Raw genomic sequence first — 13,505 nt, 5'->3', positions numbered from 1 at the left:
GTGGAGAAAGGAAGAGAAGAATAGGTCTAGACAATATAAAAAAACCCCAAGACCTACGGTCAGTCTGCAGCCAGAAACACCGAGGAAATATCAGGACTAACATGATCCACGGTGCTGAAAGGTGAACCCCAATTACTAACAAATACAATTTGCTGCTGAAAACAAAACCAAACCTTTGGCTTCAAAGAAGACGGCAGATAGTTCACTCCCTTCCTGAAAATGTTCAGCTACCCTTTCACTGAATGCGACCATCTTCAACCCAGCAGAGCATCCCTTCCATATTCACAGAGAAATCTCAAACTTCAGAAAACAGTGAATTGGGACATTACAAGAGCAGGCAATAGCACACTGGATCCTGGAACATATATCCAATGAGTAAAGACTAGTGGGGGGAGAGAGGAAGAGTCCTGGAAGGAAGGCATCTCGAAGATGATGAATTTTTGTGGTTCCTGCCTTGTGCGTAGGAGAATAGGTGGTGGGGAAAGAGGAGATCGTATCTCAATACACAAAGCTACACCAGCGTCATGGCTGTTCGATGCTGATACTGAACTAGAACATGTCATTCTGCCCTCCAGCTGTGAACCAGAAAACTTACAGCCTGGTACATATCGAGCAGGTCCCAGAACACATTGCACATGTCATGTGTTCACAAATATTGGGTCTAAGTGGATTCAGTTTCATTCCTGGATGAGTAAGCATGAAAAGCAAATAGCACAGACAGTGGATAAAGTATTTAACAATACTTTAAACAAACACCCTCTCAAGGGCAATTTTAGAAAACCGTTTCTCATTCTCGGCTGATGTAGAAAAAAGACACCGTGAAAGTGGACAGGTAGCTGTTAGGAGATAGAAGGCTGGGTCAGACAAGGACGATGGTAGGAAGATCAAAAAATGAATAGTATTAATAATCATATTACTATGTCCACTGAAGGCAGTAAGAGGTAAGACTGACAGTACGGGACACAGAAGCAGACACTCCTTAAAATAGAAGCCCTACATTGTTCTCCTTAAAAGGATTCAATGAGATGAGATGCCAGAAACACAAAGTAGGGCACACAATCAAACTAGGGCCAATTCATACTCATGAAAAAGAGACACAATGCGATAGTGCTACATGCCTACCAGGAGGGCTAAATTAGAATGACACCACCAGTTCCACCAGGGATATAGAGTAAGCGAAACTCATAAATGGCTGGGAGGGATGTAAAATGGCAACAAGCATTTTGGAAAACTGCTGTCAGTTTCTCAACAGTTAAATATATTCCCTGTCTTTGACCTCCAAATTCCATCCCTACAGAATTATCAAAAAAAAAAAAAAAAAAAAAAAAAAAAAAAAAAAAAAAAAAAAAAAAAAAAAAAAAAAAAGAAAGAAAGAAAAAAGAAAAGAAAGAAAGAAAGAAAAAAAGAAAACAATGTCCACAACAAACCTAAAAAGAATGTTAACAGCCACTTTATTCATAATAGCCCTGAACTGAAAATAGCCCAGGTATCCATAAGTAGGAAAATCAATCAACAAATCATACAGTATCCATGTAATAGAATACTACTCAGCAACACGTGAAATGAATCAGTGATACAAGCAACAACATGGGCAAAAACTATGTACACAGAAAAAGATAACTATGTAACTATCCAAGAATGCACTGTAAATATGATTACATTGCTGAATAGATAAAATAATTCATGAAAGAGCAGTAAAAGAATATAAAATACATCACTTAATAAACCTGAATAAAAAAAGTTAAAAAATCTCAAAAAATCTAAAAAATTCATGCAAAGAAGTCTCATGCATAATATTATTGTATGATTCCATTTATATGATATTCAGAACAAGCAAAACAACTCTAAAGTGATAGAAATCAGATCAGTGTTGCTTCTGGGGTTGGGATTACCTGGGAAGGAATATGAGGAAATTCTGTGATGGGAATGTTAGCTATCTTGGTAGGGATGTGGGTTACTTAGATATATATGAGTTTTGGCAAAACTCAAGTGGATAAAACTGTCCACTTAGCATCTTTGTATTTCACTGGATGTAAGTTACATCTCATAAAAAAGCATTCAAATTTTAAGAATGCATTTTAAAGAAGAGAATAAATAAAACATAACTGAAGAAATATTCAGAATCAGAAAAGAAGCTTTGAAAATGGAAAACGTCCCAGTGCTAATGGAAGGTCTGACTCTGAAAATTGACATGATTCAGCAAGTGCTATGAAAATCAGAAAAAAACCTCACACCTAGATGCGTTATGACAAAATATTTGAATTGGAAAGCAAAACCTTTAAGTCCAGGGGAAAAAAAAGGGTTACTAAGAAACAAAAATATGAATCATCTCAGATTTTTCCACCACCTGACTTAAATGCAAAAGGCAAGAAAGATGGTGAGACAAGAATTTTATACACAGGAAAATCATTCTTTATGGTGAAAGACAACAGAAGTTTGTTTAAGCAGATCAAAGGATTCAAAAAAATATGATCTCCTTGCTTTACTTACAATAACTCTTAAAGATATCGTTAGCTGCCTGAGAGATTAATTAAAATGAGTCAAAAATAAGAAATTTATAGTGTAAGCAGCCATTAACTATGTACACAGAAACCAGATAACGATGTAACTATCCAAGAATGTATTGTAAATATGATTATGTTTCTGAATAGATTTAAAAAATTCATGAAAGAGAAGTAAAATAATATAAAATGTGTAACCGACAGTAACCTGAAAAAAAATGTTAAATTATTCCCACAAATACTGAGAAAATGGTTGAAAGGAATAAAATGGATTAAATGTCTCATCTTTAATAGGGCTATTTAAGCATATCATTTCATTCTGAACTGGATTATAAAAGTAGATGGTCATGTCTATGACAAGGGTGCACAGAAAAATTGAGAAAAGTAAGATCAAATGAATATAGTGTTGACTGTTATCACTGGTGTAAATTTCCAAATGAAAGAAAAGACTGCTGTGGTCAAATACATTTTAGAAATGTTGGGTTCAGCTCAGTTCAGCTAGTGTCTTTATTGCAGATCTCATACCATTAATTTATGAATATGAATTATTAATCCTTGGGAGAGAGGATTTCATTTGTAGCATTTCCCATGCTTGTTTTATTAGCTCTCATAGAACATACTTATAAAAAATATTAAATAACAGCATTGTTCTTAAAATTGATACTAAGGATGTTCACCATTATCATTACTATTTAATAAAATTGTAATCAATGCTAGAGGACACCAAATAAAAATTGGATATAACTATTGGAAAGAGGAAAATTACCATATTATTAATAGACACCATGATTACAAATTCTTATAATCAACTAAAAATTCTTATAATCAATTGAGAGTTAAATAGTTAGATATAAAGAAAATATATATGCATTAGTATTTTTCCTATAGTCCAGCAATAGCAGAGAGAAGATATGGAAAAAAAGATCCATTCATAAGAAAAAACAAAAATTATAAGATACATAAGAATAACCTTAACAAAAAAGAATAACCTATTTGAGTAAAACTATAACATTTTAACAAGAAATATAAAAAAAATTCAAGTACATGGGTAGATGTTCTATGCTTCCTGATGAGCTGACTCTATTAAAAAGATTGTCAGTTCTTTTGTGACTGATCTATAGGCCTAACGCATTATCCAATTACCAATGGGAGATTGTGTGTGTGTGTGTATACACATGCATATACATACATACCTATACATATATCTCTACACACACACATATATATACATACGCTTTTCTAATTTTTCAAAATTGTTTTAGAGGTTACCCAGAACACACTGACAAGAGTAGATAAATTCTGAAAGTGAAAAGTGATGAGAGGATACATGTCCTACCAGTTTAAATGTTTCATAAAACTCAAAACCAGTATGGTGCTGGCCCCCGAACTGACATAAGACAATAAAACAATCAATTATTCTGTAGTAGACGATATGATAGGCGTAAGAACTGTATAGCCAAAGCATTGTTTATCCAGGGAAAAGGGATGAACGATGCAGCACATTCCTTGCCCATCATCATTCTCTCTCCCCTGCACTACTGCAAACAGCAGCCTCCTGGTGGTCTCCCCACACCCTCCACCTTCATTCCCCTCCCCCCCAGCACGTAGGCACTCCATGTCCTACGCACAGGAGACACTTAGCATTGAGGTCACTGAACACGAACCTTCGCACATACTGTTTTTCTCTGCCCCAACTGACATCACCCCGTCTCTTCATACTCAGCTAGGAAGTTGCTTCATTCCAGAAGACTTCTTTTAACTCAGCGTCCAGATTAGGGGCCTCATGCCGCCCTGTACTTTCTCTCACATATTACATGATGTGTAATATAATGTGCTTGGCTTTTGTCTGTCTTCCTCACTAGACTCTAAGCTCTGAGAAGGCAAAGCCACCCCTGTCTTGTTCTGTTTTACTTCCAGTATGTTACTTCCTGCCTGATACATAACACTAAGTACAGCTACAAAGGAATCACAAAGGAAAACAGGGATAGAACTCGAGCCATAAAAATCTACTAGCGTGTTTACCAAAAATACTTGACACAGAATTAAAAGAAGAAGACCAAACTGGGTAAAAATATGTATAATAAATATTATAGAATACAGATTAATATCCTTAAAATAGAGTTCATTTCTTAAAAATTAAGACAATACTGAGAAACAAATAGAAATCTTGATAATGGACATAAGAAGTAATTCATAAAAGAAGACATAGGAAGGGTGGTAAATGTATGAAAAATAATTATGCCTGGTAATCACAGAAATGAAAATTAATATTATTTTAGACTTATCAAATTGGCAAAATCAGTAATTCCTATGATGGAATGTTAGGACGGCTTCAAACACATGTTATCAGAAACACATATAATTGATTATCATGTAACATTGTTTTAAAAAAAGTTCTAAAAAATGCATATATAATATATTGCTAATTTTTTTTTAGAATTGAAAGAGGAAAAATTTACCATATGTAAACAGTAATTCTTTTTCTAGGTGATGGAATATGGGTGATATCAATTTTCTTTATTCCGTTCTATAATGCCAGAAAAAAGTAATTAAAATTTTAAGCCTATATAAAAATCCATTTTTTAAAAAGATTTTATTTATCTGTTTATTTGACAGAGAGAGAGACAGCCTGCAAGAGAGGGACCACAAGTAGGCGGAGTGGGAGAGGAAGAAGCAGGCTCCTAGCGGAGCAGGGAGCCCGATGCGGGAACCTGGGATCATGACCTGAGCCGAAGGCAGACGCTTAATGACTGAGCCACACAGGTGCCCCTAAAAATCCATTTTTCTAACCATTCACTGACTCCTGGACTCCTCGCCTACTCTATAATATGTAGAGTAAACATTTATATTCTTATGCAAAATTATTTTATCTCCTTAAAGTACCAAATAAAATCAAACTTTCTTAGACTCCATTGACCTAAAAACAGTTGTCTTGGAGCAAATTTGATTGGCATGTTTCCTCATCATACTATGAGCTCTACATGGGAAGACACCATTCTGCTCACTATTATTTCCCCAGCACTTGGCGTAGTGTCTAAGTGGTTTGATACATTTGTATCATGAATTTTGCAGAGTTACTCCCAATGATGACTATGATAAATTTTAATTTGAACTCCTGCACAGTTCTTCTCCTGGGGCAAAGTCAAGAGGTAGGCAAATAAAAAAACAAACCCTCAGAGACCAATAAGCTACTTAAGACCCACAGTTAAGAACTAGCCAGACTTGGAGGATAAGCCAACTGGTTGGCTTACTGCTGGAAGTAATTCTTGGAGATGGAAATGCCAGGTAAACACTAGGGAAAATCAGGGCTGGTGAGTTCCTAAACAGAGGGTAATTAAATCGCTTTTTCATCCTCTAAAGTATTTGCCTGAGATCCCAAAGTATTAAAACTCATGGAGGGTGTCAATCAAACATTCATTTCCAAGCATTTACCAAAGGAACGTCTTAACTGTGTGATGGTACAGAGGCTTGGGCCACCTTCCAGGCTATAATTTAAAAATCATACTAAGTGCATAGGCATTGACTTTTGCTTCTGACAATATTCTCCACAGAGTAGCCTGAGTGGTTGTTTTTTTTTTTTTCCCTAGATTATTTCATTTTGATTTTTTGAAAAAGAAGATAAAACATTAACTTTAAGCTATTTCTTCCCTAAATGAATGGTTTGATATTTCCTTTTAAAAATACCAACAGGACATGCTATCCTTCTTCTTCAAACACCCCAAAGGCTCCCTATTGCTTCTTGAGATCCTATGTGGCCTGGCCTCTCTCTCATTCTCCAGCTTTTTCTTATATTTTGTTTCTCTGAGTTTCTTCTATTCCCCCATATTTGGCATGCTCTGTCCTACCTTGGTGCCTTGGCATGTGCTGTTCCTTTTGTTGAGAAAACTCTTCCTTCCCATTTTGATCTTAGATCAATCATTACTTTCTCACAGTTACTGTTTTACTAAATAATGTACTTCCCCTTTGTTGTCCTTACCATACTTACAAACATACTTGAATTTGATTGGCTCTGTTTCCTCATTATACAAGCTCTACATGGGAAGAGACCATTCTGCTCACTATTATTTTCCCAGTGTCTAAGTGGTTTGATATGTTTGTTTCATGAATTTTGATATGTTTGTTTCATTTGCATTTTGCAATGATGATTATGATAAATTTTAATTTGAACTTCTGCACAGAACTTTTTTTTCTCCCCCCGATGTGTGGCTCGATACCATGACCCTGAGATCATGACCGGAACTGAAATCAAGAGTCAGAAGCTTAACCAACTGAGCCACTCAGATGTCCCTGCACAGGACTTTTAATGATGACACAGTCCCTTTATAACTGATCTCTCTAATCAGGTTAACTTTCCCCACTGGGTCAGGAGGGCACAGGAGAGAGTTCAGTGCAAAGGTAGCTCTTGCCGAATAAGTAGTGTAGTCCTGTCCGGGCAGGAGAGCTCATTCCAGAGTTGTTTAGCCCATTGTGCTAAATTATGTCCCAAATTTTCTCACCACACCGAAGTGTGACTTGTGTACACTCTGTGTGTTTGGTTTCCATCACAGACAAACTCTTACCAGAGCTCTTCACTTGAAATTTCTACAGGATCATGCCTACGCAAGGCAGGATGTTAGTTTTGTTCTCACTCTTTCAACCTTCCAGAAAGCATAACTGTGGTCCACAACTAAGATTTAAAGGAATTACGGAATGCATTAGTAGCCACTTCAGAGTGTTTTACAAGAGTCAATGTTTCCTTCTCATGTGGTCCATTTTGTTCTTCCAAAAATCCTCTGGGTTTTCTCAATTTCTTCCCCACTTTCACCTTTTTTTACTTTCTTTACTGCTTGCTGCAGTCAAAAGATACAACTGGACAGCATTAGGAAGAGAGGATATGACCAAGCCGGAACACTCTGTCCCGGTCTAGTCACTACACTACAAGGACCCACAAAGCCTGAAGAGACTCACTGATGGAGGCGTATCGTGATCAAGGAGATGAGGCAGATGGGGTTATTGAGGGACAAACATGAAGATTACAGCTATTCATTCTGCAAAGATAAAAGCTACCACAGGATATGGTTAAAATCAAGAGAGACAGGGATATGGTAAATAGACTTATTCCCAATACTGTAACTATGTAAAATCTCTTTGCATCAGAAAAGGTTAAGGAAGGGGAGAGGATTTACTACATTATCCGTTAGGCAGTTAAGAGACTCATTACCTCAAGTTGTGTTTGTTACTGACTACAAATATTGATAGAATAAACAAAGATTAAAAAAATCACATGTGATATGACAACATATTCATGATGTAATATTATCTAAATATTAATAGAGCAAAGAAAAATTTAGATACAATCACGTATGGTGTGACAACAGTTTCATAATGTATTATATAACATTAACTAAAATATTAATAGGTTAAACAGAGTTTAGTATAAATTAAATCTGTGATATGACAGCAGATGGACACTGAGGTATTAAGAGAGTCCAGAACAGGGGTCAGCAAAATATAACCCATGGGCCAAATCTGACCCCTTTGGCTATTTTTGATAATGAAGTTTTGTTGGAAAATGTCCACTCCAGGGGCGCCTGGGTGGCTCAGTTGGTTAAGCATCTGCCTTTGGCTCAGGTCATGATCCCAGGGTCTTGGGATCAAACCCCACATCAGTCTCTCTGGTCAGCGGGGATCCTGATTCTCCCTCTCCCTCTGCCTGCTGCTCCCCGTTTGTGCTCTCTTTCTCTCTCTTTCTCTCTGTCAAATAAATAAATAAAATCTTGAAAAAAAAAGAAAATGGCCACATCTTTCATTTATGCATTGGCTATGGGGCTGCTTTTATCTGACAAGGGCAGAGTGGAATAATTGTGACAAAAGCCATGTGGCTTGCAAGTCCTAAAACTTATCACTATCTGGCTTTATACAAAAGAAGTTTGCTGATTCCAGGCTAGGACATATTAGGAACATGCTAATATTATTCATATTTGAGGTCCACATTAAGCAAGATGAAATGCATTAATCTAGATGAACACCCCTTGTTTGGTGCAGAATTTTGGCTAGGGCAGCAATTCAGCTTAAAAAAATGCATATTTAGCCATCATTTGATCATCATATCTTTGGAGGTTTGGTAATCAAGTTAAAGACGCTTCCTGAATTTTAGGGGGATGATGAGAAAACACGCTTCTGATTGTATTTTGGCTGTTTTTGATGCTTTCCAATTGGGGGCTCCCCTTCCACAAACAATCATGGAATTACTGGGAAATGAAACTCAGAAGTTTGAGATGATGTCATAAGGTCAGCTGGAATTAAGATTAGGGCTTCTGATTTTCAGATCCAAATATTGCACTTTCCTGTACACCAAATATATTAGCAGGATTTTACCCACAGAGACATCAAATTCATAGTCTTTGGAAATAGTGACTTTTCTTCTTTTTTTCCCCCATGAAGTTCCCTGGCATGAAATCAATCTGCATACATGTATTATGACATGATTTTGGTAATCACAACAGTTGCACTGCCTACATTGTTATATAAGAGAACAAGTTAGAAAAACCGAGCCATTGTTGGGGGTTTTTGTTCCCACTTTGCATAATGAAACACATTTTCTGGGACAAATTTTCACCTGTGGGCAAATGCCTTGATCCCTCTTCTGACAGTAGTGCCCAGAATATAGAGACCATTGTTAAAGGTGGAGTTTGTAGTTGAATGTAGTTCCCATGTGACAAATTGATATCAGTTGGAAGTCAGGGAGTTGCTATGTTGGGGTTGGCAATATTAAAATCCTTTCCTATTTTCTAAATATTGAATCCCATAGAGAATTTAAATTTTCTGTCAAAACCGAGCGGAAAAAAGCCCCAGCAGTTAATGATCAAGATCTCGACTTTGAGACATGATGATTGAACACTTCATGCACAAAACTAGATCTCTGACTCAGTCACTAAGTCCAAGTATGAGATTCATTAAGGTAATTTCATTTTTAACCATCATCAGCGATAATCGGTGTCATCCTTCTTCTCCCACTGAATGTTTGCCATCTGCTGGGCAAATTCACCCACAAAAAGGAAGTGTCCATAGCAGCCTCCTACCTGCACAGAAGAAAGATTCCCGGAGAAGCTTAGTGCTCTGCCTCTGAATAATGTCCTAGGTGCTTGGATAATCAGAGCTACCTATCACATTGTACGATAATCAAGTCCTACTGGGAAATTCACTGCTTCCAAAGGAGCATCAGTGAAAAGGTCCCAGTCAATGTCCACTTCTGTAAAACAGGTCTCCATGAAATACCACTGTGGGAAGCGGCTTTACATTTGACGTGTAGTTGTCAAGTTCTTACTCCGTTTCCTGAGAACTTTGGTGAGAGTCCACGAGCATTGCTTACGTTCCACTTGAAGATTTCCCTAAGCCGCCATATGTGATTTTAATTTTAAAAGAAACCCACAACCTTTTAAGTGATTTACACTTGGATCGTGCCTTAGGTTTCCAAGTATTCCCCGGACATTACTGATTCTCACCTGAACAGTACAACACAGGATATCCGAAGCCCTTGTTGCAGCTGTTCCTATACCTACTTTAGTCTTTTGTAGATTTTTGCTGTTGGATTCTTACCACACACTTTGTGCACAAGTGGAAATGTCCTTTTCATAGCACTAGTCACAATTAGGTTTAAGGAATCAGAAGTATATGAAAGAATAAGAATTAACCTGAGAACAACAACAACCATCTAACCCTGACAGTTCCTTCTGGCACAGTCCGCAGAGCCAGCGCCACACCACCACCGAGTCTGAGGCCCCCTCCATGTGGCCACAGGAAAGCAGGCATTCTTGCTTTTGCAATTGTTTGGCTTGCCACAAAACCCCTATCATTTCATCTCTCACAAATGGAAACAGACATGCTTTGTTAGGTTGGTCTTCAATCCTAGGTGCCCGGGGCCCGGTGCCCGTACAGTCCAGCCCCTGGCCACTCAGGCCTTTGTCTGGCCTGAGACCAGTCTGACAGGCTCTCCAGCATGAGTGAGAAGCCGTGTCCTCACCAGCAATGTGATTTTTTTTTTTTGCAGCCCATTTCCAACCTTCCCCATTGTGCTTGCAATGGTACAATCTATCCCTGCGCTTCTCCCTTTGCCTTGGCTTTACGGGAGGAAGAACAGGTGCTTCTTCACTTTTCTCATTTCTCGGAATCACACGCTGCCCAACCGGCTCTGATGTGCCTGCTGGCATCAAATGTAGGGCAACTGGAGAAAGGGTATTTAGCTAATCTCTTAGCATCATCTCTCTTGAGGAGTTTTCCTGAATATTTATCAGATTTGGGTTCTAAAGGCCCATGTACTCCCAATTAAGTATCTGGCTATAAGCACGGTCCTGAAAGTGCACCACGTGTGGCTGGGTGCACAAGTCACCAAATCAACCAACTATTGTCATCCTGAGACTTTCTTCTATGTGCGACACACTGCTCTAACCATCCGAATATATGGGGTTCACGGGAGAAGGGCGCAGGCTCATTCGAGGGGAAAGCATAGATGAGGTGTTTCTCATCCATGATCGTACTCCACCCTCGGAATAGTCCTGGAATATAGGCACTATAGTCTCCATTTTTCCCAATAAGGACACTGAGGCTTAAAAGAGGTTTAGCAAACTTTCTATGGACCCTTCCTAGTGGCACAGATTGAAACAGATTCAGCAGAAAGAAGGAATATGCCGCCTTTGCATTCAGGTCAATTCTTTTATAAGGACTGCCAACTAGAAGTGCCATGTTGGTCTGCTGGTGAAGTGCAGGAAGGAAGGGAAATGGTTGAACTGAATGACACAGACAGGATTTTTGAGGGACTTAGAGGCTCATTAATCATGCTAAGCTCAGACTCAACACTGAGTCCATGTCCTTGGAATTTTGCCTCATTGACCGTACATTCGTTGGTCTCCACCACTAAGTCATGAGTTCTTTGATGAAGGTGAAACTAACAACTCCCGTGAATGGAGTGCTTCCTTGGTGCCAAGTGTTTTACATACGCTCATCTTGTCTTATTCTCCCAGCAACTGTGGAACGGATGTTTTAGTGTCCTGATTGTAGAGATGAGAAAGTAAGGCACAGAGGGTAACTCTCACCCTGATACTTAACTACTCCATCTGGATTATTTGTAAAATCACCATTGAAAGCGCATGCCTACCAATAGCCACACATGGGCATCTTATGTAATCTCATCTCCTCCTCTATACCTGTCAGATGAACCCTTCTCCAAAAATATTGCTATTCATCCTCTACTAGGCACATTGAGTGTGCCTTAACTTGAGTTTAGACAGGAAGCTCTGGGACCAATATAGAATCCATGCTAGCAGGACTGGGAGGTCAGCAATAGAATGCAAGCTCTGGCTTCAAGGAGTTGCAGCATCTTAAAGCTATGAAATAACTAAACAAAGGACATCTAGCCCATATTTGCATAGTGTATCTTCATAAAAGCATGGCATATTTTTGATAATTATCCAGTAAGAGTGATTGCCTATGGGGGCAATACGGTGGCTGCAAGATAGGAGAAAGAAGTATTTTTCAATGAACACTCTTTTGTACCTTGACTTTTAAACCGTGTACAAAAATAAATACAGTTTTAAAAGTCACAGGTCTGAACAGTGTTACGGTTTCAGTGATGTCCTTTGAAAAGTAAAATCAGAAAAGTTTGCTAAAAGAAAAATAAAATTCTTCTAGTTAAGCCCTGAAGGAGGTGATGGATGGAGTCACCCTTGTGATCGAACAGCTCCCATCACACTGCTCTGAGATTTGAATGACTTGGTTTCTGGACATATCAACATTTGGTACATATTCACTCCTACTTTTTGCTGAATATTTAATCAAACCTGTTCCAATAAGGGAGGAAATAACTTTATTGGTTTAAAGATGAATTTTTTTCCTTTTTTAAATTATGTTATATTAGTTATCATACAGTACTTCATTAGTTTTTGATGTAGTGTTCCATGCTTCATTGTTTGCGAATAACACCCAGCGCTTATTGCAATAAGTGCCCTCCCTAATACCCATCACCATGCTAACCCATCCCCCCACGTCCCCCCTCCGAAACCCTCAGTTTGTTTCCTGGAGTCCATAGTCTCTCATGATTCACCCCCCTCTCTGATTCCTCCCCCCTTTATTTTTCCCTTCCTTCTCCTGTTATCCTCCATGCTATTCCTTATGTTCTACATATAAGTGAAACCATATGATAATTGTCTTTCTCTCCTTGACTTCTTTAACTTAGCATAATCCCCTCCAGTTCCATCCATGTGAGTGCAAATGGTGGGTATTCATCCTTTCTGATGGCTGAGCAATATTGCATTGTATACAGGGACCACATCTTTATCCATTCGTCCGTTGAAGGGTTTCTCGGCTCCTTCCGCAGTGTGGCTATTGTGGACATTGCTGCTGTGAACATTGGGGTGCATGTGCCCCTTAGGATCAATACATTTGTATCTTTGGGGTAAATACCTAGTAGTGCAATTGCTGGGTCAGAGGGTAGCTCTATTTTTAACTTTTTGAGCTGCCTCTATACTGTTTTCCCAAGTGGCTGTACCAGCTTGCATTCCCAACAACAGTGTAGGAGGGTTCCCCTTTCTCTGCATCCTTTCCAACATTTGCTGTTTCCTGCCTTATTAATTTTTGCCATTCTAACTGGTATAAGGTGGTATCTCACTGTGGTTTTGATTTGAATTTCTTTGATGGCTACTGATGTTGAACATTTTTCATGTGTCCGTTAGCCATTTGTATGTCTTCATTGGAAAAGTGTCTGTTCGTGTCTTCTGTCCATTTTTTGACTTGATTATTTGTTTTTCTGGGTGTTGAGCTTGAGAAGTTCTTTATAGATCGTGGATACCAGCACTTTATCTGTAATGTCATTTGCAAATATTTCTTGGGTTGCCTCTTTGTTTTGTTGACTGTTTCCTTAGCTGTGCAGAAGCTTTTTATCTTGATGAAGTCCCAACAGTTCATTTTTGCTTTTGTTTCCCTTGCCTTTGGGGACTTGTCTTGAAAGAAGTTGTTGTGGCCAATATCGAA

Source organism: Ailuropoda melanoleuca, chromosome 3 (assembly GCF_002007445.2).
Source record: "Ailuropoda melanoleuca isolate Jingjing chromosome 3, ASM200744v2, whole genome shotgun sequence".
NCBI lineage: Eukaryota > Metazoa > Chordata > Mammalia > Carnivora > Ursidae > Ailuropoda > Ailuropoda melanoleuca.
Note: the sequence above shows the minus strand (reverse complement) of the source record.